The following is a 9,377-nucleotide window of genomic DNA, read 5'->3' as shown; positions in this document are numbered from 1 at the left end:
TACCAAATATATTGCTTCCCCCTACTTATACCTCCCGAGGAGATCACGAATGTAGAATTAGAGAGATTCGAGCGCGCACGGAGGCTTTCCGGCAGTCGTTCTTCCAGCGAACCATACGCGACTGGAATAGGAAAGGGAGGTAATGACAGTGGCACGTAAAGTGCCCTCCGCCACACACCGTTGGGTGGCTTGCAGAGTATAAATGTAGATGTAGATGTAGATGAGTGCAGCGGGGCGGGGTCGATCGGGTGCGTTTTTGTTAACGCTATCGTTCAATCCACCTACCTCGATAGGATAGAGTTGATGAAGTCGTTCATGATTAAAAAATGATGATTAAATGATTAAAAAATCGGGCGTACGGGATCTTCAGTCTACTTGCAGAAAAGCGTTTAAAATTAGACTAACTCTGTTTTTTATTCATATTGAAACACATGAAATGTCTATGAAGTCTGTATTTAATATGGTAAAATGTTATCATTCACAGTTCACTGTCTATATAACAAATATTCACTGGAAAAGCAGCCAGAATTTAATAAGTCCGACCCGACTAATTTTCACATTGTACCAGTCACAGGCCCACAATTATTCGCGAGTTAAACATTCGGTCGTTTCAGTGGTCTTCTTCGTAAGATGTGCCCGCCAAAATATTCCATACAGAGCACGAAACACGCCACGTGTAGTTGTTGCTACGACCAATAAGTTCACCCGCTCATATCTCTCAAACTATTTAATTTAGAAACACGAAACTTTCATTAAAATGTTCGCAACTCCAGTCGCTTCAGTCACGACATGTTCGAACCGAAATTAGCTCACCATTTCCTCATCTTACAGAGTATTTTTAAGGAGCGATCTGACATCGTGTTATCCGTAGACCGGCTAGCAAGCGACTCCTCTTGAGACTCTCCTAGATGCCCACTCCTCTTTTCACGTAGGAACAGCTTAATTCTGATTAGCTGTTGATGTAAACGACCAATCACAACGTCCCTTCCAGATCATTCTCGCGGCAAATCTTGCCTTATTCAATCACTAATTTGATAGTAACTAATGTCAGTAAAACTTCAAATTCTTGTATTTTTTAATCAAAATAAACGAAGTGCGAAATATTCTTCAAGTTGATAAATAAACTTCCATTCTGGCTACTTTTATACAAAAGCAAGCACACACCGACGTACGTCACCTGAATCGTTGTTGCAACATAACTTTCCCACGGTTTGTTTGTACAAGGTTTTACGTAAAATGAAATATTAAATTTTAACATTTGTCCCACATACACTATCTCAATCATTCTCACGCACTCACACGGCAAAATATAATCAAATAATAATTTTGACCGATTTTTGTATTATGTAATGCACAGTGACTAAAGTTTTAAAAAGAAAATTCTAATTAATTGGTTTTTATTCACTGATAACTTTGTAATGGCCTCAAATGATAATGAAAGTCAATCTGTTATTGTTCCTAACTTGGTTTTAAAAACAAGCGTAGATTTTAGGAGTTTTAGGTAATTCTCTTTATCTCCAAAACTATAATAAATAAAAATCTTAACTTTTGCAAGCATCATTCCATTAATAACAAAATGCTGTGTACCAAATTTGAACAAAATTCGATAATAACTAATATGGATTATTTAGATTCGTAGAGGGTATGAATCTTCGTATCGACTAAATGTTACGCTACGCAGTTCTCACGGCAGGCAGCGTCAACTGTGCTGTGAGCAAAGCGGAAAAAAAACAAAGCCATCCTGCAGCCACCGTACTTTACGACTGCTTGCTTTACTGCAACGAATGTTATCTCGTAATAACTTGCTGCGTTCTTTCCACCAACCCATTGCTTCACGGGTGGTAAGCAGTTGTATGAAAGCATTGCACACCACACAATTTGCCTAGTTCTCCAAAGAGGAGTAGCTCAAATTGTCCTCCTTGGTCAGTCATAATGGACAACAGGCATCCAAACCGAGATATTCCCAAGCCTATGAACGCCTGTGCCATAGATTCTGCAACTGTATCCTGTAATGGAGCAGCCTCTACCTAATGAGTCGTAAAGTTGATAGCCAATAGAATGTGTTTATAGCCATTGGATTCTGGCAAATGTCTGACTAAATCCAGGTGAACTCAATGGAAACACCCTTTTGGTACTTTAAAGGTATCATATGGTAAGAATGTATGGCACCTGGTTTTGTGGCATTGGCAAGGAATGCAGGCATGCCATCATTACCTGCAGTCTGCCTTAATTTCTAGGAAGAGAAAGCATTCGGTAATCATTCTCGTGGTAGGGCAAACCAATGGATGGGACAGAGTGTGTAAGTTGTCAAAGATCGTTTTCCTGAACAACAATGGAACCAAGGGCTGTGGTTTGCCTTCTGATGTGTCACGCCATAACTGTACTATATAGCCAGGCATAATGCTCCTCTAAGAAACGTCATAACTGTTGATCTTGTTCTTGTGCTGGAGCCATATCACTGAAATCAGTGAGAGTGGTGAAGGCATTAATGCTAGACATACAGTCCGCCACCACGTTGTCTCCTCTATTCACGTGGTGGAAGTTTGTTGAACATTGAGCAATAAAATCGAGATGCTGGAAGCAGTGGGGAGAAACTTTCCTATTAGGGTTGCAGGTAGCTTGAACCAATGGATGGCGATCCATGAAAAGTGTGAGGGCTTGGTCCTCGATGTCTTTCCTGAAGTATTTCACCACCTTGTAAAGCACTAGTAATTCGTGGTTGTATGCTGACTACAGCTGATGGGATCCTTTTAACTTGTGGGAGAAAAAACATAGTGGCTGCTGGATACCATTCACTAGCTCCTATAAAACTGAGCCAATGGCCGTGTCGCTAGTGGCAGCAGTGATAGACATGTAGGCCGTGGGCAGTGGGTGAGCCAGCATCACAGCTTTCAGTAGGTACTGTTTAATAGATTCAAAAGCTCATAACATATCCTCCGACCACGGAACAGTTCAGTTTCCCTTAGTGTTCATACAGGAAAGGGCACTGGTGAGAGGTGCTTGGATAGCTACTTCCTGTGGATTGTGACGCCAATATAAATAGATAGTGCCAAATATCTATGAAGTTTCTTGTAAGTTGAGAATTCAGTCCTTTCCTTCATTGGTCTGATTCCCTCTGAAGGAACACAGTGACCTAGAAATGTTACTTTCTCTGATCATAAATTGTTTTTGGTGTTCACTGCTACGCCTAAACCTGATTACGGCGATCTTAGTGCTCATGTGGTGAAGAAGAAAGCATTAGTAGATCATCCAGGTATGAAAGTAAAATGGGAGTTTGCACAGTATAGAGTCAGTGAACCTCTGTCATATTTTTCAGTTTGAATTGCATGTATAAAAATTCAAATAACCAGAAAGGGGTAATAAGAGTAATTTTAGAAATGTCCTCTGTGGTCGCTGGTATTTGTATGAATGTCTTTTTGCTGTCCAGGTCACTGAAAATGGAAGCACTCAGTAGTGAATGGGAAAAATCTTGGATGTTTGGTAGCGGATATCAATCACGGAAGATTCTGGCATCGAGGGCCCTACAGTCACCACACATGCGAAATGCGTTGTCCTTTTTGGAGGCCAAATGGATTGGTGAAAACAAAGAGCTGTTCAAGTAGATGATAATGTCCTTGGTTAGCACTTCAGCTACAGCTGCTTTAGGGATCAGTAACTTGTCTAGAGAATTAAGCCATGCCTTGTAAAGATTCCTCTGTAGTTTAAGTTTGTTGGACCATTCTGCCCTTAATTCTGTGGTGAGACACAGTAAATATGCATGTGGATGAGTCACTGTCGCCGGCCGTGGTGGCCGAGCAGTTCTAGGCGCTTCAGTCCGGAACCACGCGGCTGCTACGGTCGCAGGTTCGAACCCTGCCTCAGGCATGGATGTGTGTGATGTCCTTAGGTTAGTTAGGTTTAAGTATTTGGAAGTCTAGGGGACTGATGACCTCAGATGTTAAGTCCCATAGTGCTTGGAGCCATTTTAACCGTTTTGAGTCACTGTCACTCATTGCACTGTCACAAATTTCACTGTCACTAAATTGTGTTTGATTCATAGGTGCAGGAAGAAGGTAGTTGAAATGGGAGTGCGGAGTAGTCTGCTATGATTCTAATACCTTTATGCAGACTTGAATCGTGTTCACAGTCTCTCGCCAGAAGCAGCAAATCTTCATATTGTTAGAAGTGTCTATCGAATCGTGTATGGATCAGCAACTCGGCCAGGTAAGCATGCTCATTGTTATTGCGAGGTTTATACATGAATTTCTATAGTCTGATTTGTCAATCCTCAACGTTACTTTGAATGTCCTTGAGGTTGAAATCCTGTGAAGTTGGGCTCTTCTCGTTGGCAGCGGGTGGAGGTAAAAGTGATAGGATGCGATATTTGATATCTGTTAGTTGAGTGTGTCGCCCGTGATATGATCTTCTCGGTTGGCACAGTACACATTATTGGTTATCTGTAGTTGGTATGTCAGTCGCATAAATAGAGTCAGACACTGCCGACGGGGGATGGTTCGCATACTCGTTGGTTCACACTGGTGGCTCTATAGTGTACATTAGTAGTGTCATGACCTCTGATGCCTAGTGAAGGTCGTGGGCAGCATTAGGATGTTCGCAAGCCCTTGAGTGCGGCATTGCCAAAGCTTGCATGGAACCAACAACTGTGCACAATCTATTAGCCGTTTTCCATACTCAAGAGGTGGGCCATGACTGATGGCTTGTTGTCAGCTGGCCATGGTGTATCTTGGCCACTGGAGGACAATAACCTGTATTGGTAGTGTTAGGTGTTTTCAGCCATGCCTAGCACTGTTTGAGCGATGCTAGCTGCAGGAAAGGACCAGATAGCTACCGTTACTCCGTGAATGTCGTGTCAGTAAGCATCGGAAGTGACTCAGTGTGTTGCGTAGTTGTCAGCTGTGTCGACGTGCAGAATGCCTGCCAAGTGTAAATACTGTTAATGGATGCTGGGTACTGAGTGCAATTAACAGTAACTTAATTTTCTCTGGGAGTCCTTTGTTGCATATAAAAATGTTTGAATTTCACGAGGCTATTTGCCTGTCCATATTGTTCACAGTGTAAGGTCGGGCAGTAATATAGGGTACACCAATGTTCGTTCAAGGATGCCAAAGCAGCTGATATGGATAATGCAAACCTTGTTGTTGCCTTCAAACAGGATAATATCAATTTAAAACACATTTACCAGGAAAATGTAGGAAGTGATATTTATGTAGAGTTTGTTGGGATCATTCTCAGGGTAGCTTTGTAGTAATCGATAAAACGAAACAGTTGATTGAAGGCAAATACTGCCGGAATTTTCAGGATGTTTTTAAAAGATGAGGGTGTGTGTGGCTGTATATGTAGTGAAACAAAAGGGTAATTATATTATTACGCTGTATGTCATGGATAAGTTTGCGAGATCATCCACCCATTCTCAGTGTGAGAGGGGTAGGTAGGCAAAACATTTGTCTGTATGTTGACATGAAAACTGAAGCGCTCAATGACAGTATTAGACGTCATACTGCTAGATTTGAAGCACTCAACATAAGTATCAAGAAGTTAAGTACTTATTCTCAAACGATTATGAGGCTGATCAACGAATTAACTCCTAGAACTGAGGTAACTGAAAAGAAGATAAGTGACTTAACTGCATAGCTTGACGTAACTTGAATATATGGACTACAAACGTTCATAAGTGGCACCAAAATTGTGAGGGCGTTCTACCATTCAGTTGTTGAGAGTAGATAGCCCGTTGGACTTGTTGTTCAGGTAATTTACCAAGTCTCTGAAGCAATGCAGCCTTGGCTGTTTCAAACTTGTTGAATGGTGATGATGAGAGAATGGCATCACTGATGGTAGGTGCGTGCTCACCTATGTGGCACAGTAAAGAGGTGTACTTTGAAGCATCATCGAAAATGTTCTTAGGAGCGAGCAATGATTTGATGATCGCAAACGAAGTATAAGGTTGATCTGATGAGAACTGTATAAACTTCAGAGGAGTGCATTGAGCAGAACAATTGTTGGGAATGCGTCTGTAAAACGCCAACGTTGTTGGTACGAGCGTATCAGCCAGCTGAACGCCATTGACTGGCTGTGAAGCAATAGCAATCACAGAAATCTTCTGGTGTAACTTGGCCAGCCGAGCACCGCTGATGGTTAAATGTAGAGTAGTTACTTGAATGTCCAGCAGGATGACACAATGAGAGCAGCAAGGAGCTGCTGTCGCGCCCGTATACTATTTTTTTTTTTTTTTTTAAGTATCGTGACAGGTTCTGTGTCACAAGTGGGCTTAAACCTCTGATGTTCTTCCATAGAAGAAAAGTCTGTCAAGCCAGATTCCACTGAATGTTGACACGTAGCATCAGCCTGTGCAAGAATACATGTGGGAAATACCTGATAGTCAATTACACTCGCATTTCCAGGCTCAAGTGGTTCCATATAGTTGAGTGTACTGTGGAATCTTCGCTGGTAAAAGGCCATTATAGCTTCAGATGCCCTTCGATATCCATTGCCTCGATGATAAGCCTCAAGGCATATTCCCTGAGTCACACAAAACAGATCATTGTCTCGAGACACGAATGTAAAATTCAGTTGGTGGTGAGTACAAATGATATTAAAGTACTGATGCCACAAATTATATACTTTAACACTTTATTAACTTTTGTACACACAATGTAATCAGAGTACACTTTACACCATAGTATGAGGTACGAGAACAATAGTGGGCAGGACAACAATGACAGAAATTTCTAAAGAGACAGACCTGCCCATTGTTATATGTGTCGATACTGGTGGTTGCTATCGATGTATTTACATTTAATCTATATATGACGGTAGTATCTGTTCCAGAAGGAACAGTTACCGTGGATGACCATGCAGCTTTGCTAGAAATGAAATGATAATTAAATGGACACCCTAGCTGCAAACAGGCGTTGATGTACTTCATTGGGGACATGTTGAAAATGTGTGCCCCGACCGGGACTCGAACCCGGGATCTCCTGCTTACATGGCAGACGCTCTATCCAACTGAGCCACCGCGAGCACAGACGACAGTGCGTCTGCAGGTACTTATCCCTTGCACGCTCCCCGTGAGATCCACATTCCCAACATGTCCACACCACTACATTCGTAGTGCGCCTAATAGATGTTTGCCCATCATACTCAGTACTCGTGGCAGATTAATCTACCAAGTCCCGTACGAGTTCGGGCATAGCGTGTGCGTTCGCACAAGAAGGTCAATGGCCGGGAAACCATATTTCTAAACTATATATGACGGTAGTATCTGTTCCAGCACCCATAGTTTTCATCACGAAGTCCAGAACAGAGCAATTTTAAATACATTGGAATACAAAGCAAAAACTGTTTCTGACGAGGACCACTTGTATTCCGAAATTAACCATCTGATGTATGTGTTCTGAAAAAAAGTCTCTTGTTCACGATATACGAAGTCAGCATTCTCCAAGAAAAGGAAACGTAAAAATGTTGAACATTCATGTGATAAGCTGTCGTCTGTATACCTTCCTTTCTGCGACGCTACATGCAGCAAAATAGGTGGAGGACAAGGTATAAGACATTTTTTCCGACCTCCTAAGAAGATTAAGGAAAAGCTGAGCCCTTTTAAGGACAGTCTTGCCTTCAATATCCCTCGGATTTATAACGTCGCTTTTGAGTGCAGAAGCAATTACATCGATTGATCATCTGTAGAGTTTCTGACCACAGTACATAACACAAATGGCATATTAAAAATCGAGATCTGGAGAATTATGCAGATTCTGAACACTGCCTTAAAAACAAATACAAAATACTGTTTGATGAATGAGTTTTGCCTGAGACTTGTACATTCTGTAATTAAGGAAGCTGTAGAAATTAGAATGTGAGAGAAGAACTTCATCTGGGACAATGGATGTAATCGTAGTGGTACATGGAAGGTAGCTTTCAATGCAGGAAAGACGGAGAAATTTTCGTCACAATGTTTAAGCTACTAAGGGAGCGGTGGCGCCACAAGTGCAGACTTTGACACCATCTGTGCCAGCATTACTTAATTACCGACCAATCAAAAGCTGTCTGTGGGCTATATGAGACCACCACAGTAGCAATTTAGACACTCAGTTGCTCCTGACGAAGAATATGGAAGTAATAATCGAAAGCTCGAGGTTTTATCCTGAACTGACACAGCAAGAAGTCCGGAAACATTTTATTCATTTTCATACAATACTTTTACTTTGAGTGTTTTTACATACCAGCACAATGCTTTTTCCATTCAGTGTTAGTTTCATGTTCTATACATCATTTCTTCAATTAACTGTAATGATAAAGTCATGAGTCGCTTTTCATTCACGTTACACATTCTTATGTGAATATGGCTATGTGCAAATCATCTACATTTTTTTTAAATACTGTGTCACCTCTTACATATTGAAAGATTAGACATCCCTTTATGGAACACGAAGAGATGCCAAGGAGTAACTTTATCAGTTTATATTCAAATTTAACTTTGCTGTCTGTCAGACATTTTATATCACTGAGTAAATGATCAAAACTTCTGATGGCAGCATTGTACATCCCTTTTTCTTCTAAAGAAAACCTTCATGTGTGCTAATGAATATCGTTTTTTCTTCTCGTATTATAATTATGTAGATCACTGTTCCTTTTGAGCTGCAGCGGATTATTTACAACGAACCTGTTGAGGGAATAAGTATACTGTGAAACAGTAGTCAAAAACCCTAACTTTTCAAACAGATGTCTATAAGATATCATAGGATGTCTATAAGATATCGTAGGATGTCTATAAGATATCGTAGGTAAGCACCACACATTATTCTCACACCACCTTTTTGTGCAATGGACATTTTCTTTCTTAAAGCTGGTTAGCCCAGAACATTATCCCATATGAAGTTATCTAACGAAAATGCGCAAAATCTGACAACTTACTGATTTGTCTTTCTACAATGTTTGTAATTATTAGAAGTGCAAATGAAAATGTGTTTTTTCAAGTTTAAATTCTCGCCAATAGGGATATCAAAAATTTTCGATGATTCCACTTTAGTTATTATTACCGCACTATGTGTTACACAGTCATTGAACATGGCACATAGTTCACCTGTTACAGATACTGTATTGGGAGAAACATGTTGCTTCTCAAGTACCACATATATGTGCAGTCCTTATCTGCAGAAGAATGGGACTTTTTGATCAGTTGAATGTGCCACAGAAATCTTCATGTGGGCCAATGAACCAGCACAGGCAACATGACAAGTAGAAAATTGTTTATGAAGAGAATGATGTATTTTTCTTCTCAAAGTTTTGTAGTAACTGACGTCGATGGCGCCTTCATCCTTGATGACAGTGATGATGCTGACTCCATTATTGAAGTTTTTGCATGTTCTATTCAGTTTTTCGCC

At 40.8% G+C, this 9,377-nt stretch overlaps 1 non-coding gene across 1 annotated transcript; it reads right to left on the bottom strand.

Moving 5' to 3' along the window:
- Nucleotides 1–6,943: 6,943 nt before the first annotated feature.
- On the bottom strand, nt 6,944–7,018 carry Trnat-ugu. The gene has a single exon. It is a non-coding gene; the product is annotated as a tRNA-Thr (tRNA).
- Nucleotides 7,019–9,377: the final 2,359 nt, after the last annotated feature.

This window comes from Schistocerca americana, chromosome X (assembly GCF_021461395.2).
Source record: "Schistocerca americana isolate TAMUIC-IGC-003095 chromosome X, iqSchAmer2.1, whole genome shotgun sequence".
Lineage (NCBI taxonomy): Eukaryota > Metazoa > Arthropoda > Insecta > Orthoptera > Acrididae > Schistocerca > Schistocerca americana.
The sequence above is the reverse complement of the archived record's forward strand: the minus strand, read 5'-3'. Positions and strand labels throughout refer to the sequence as shown.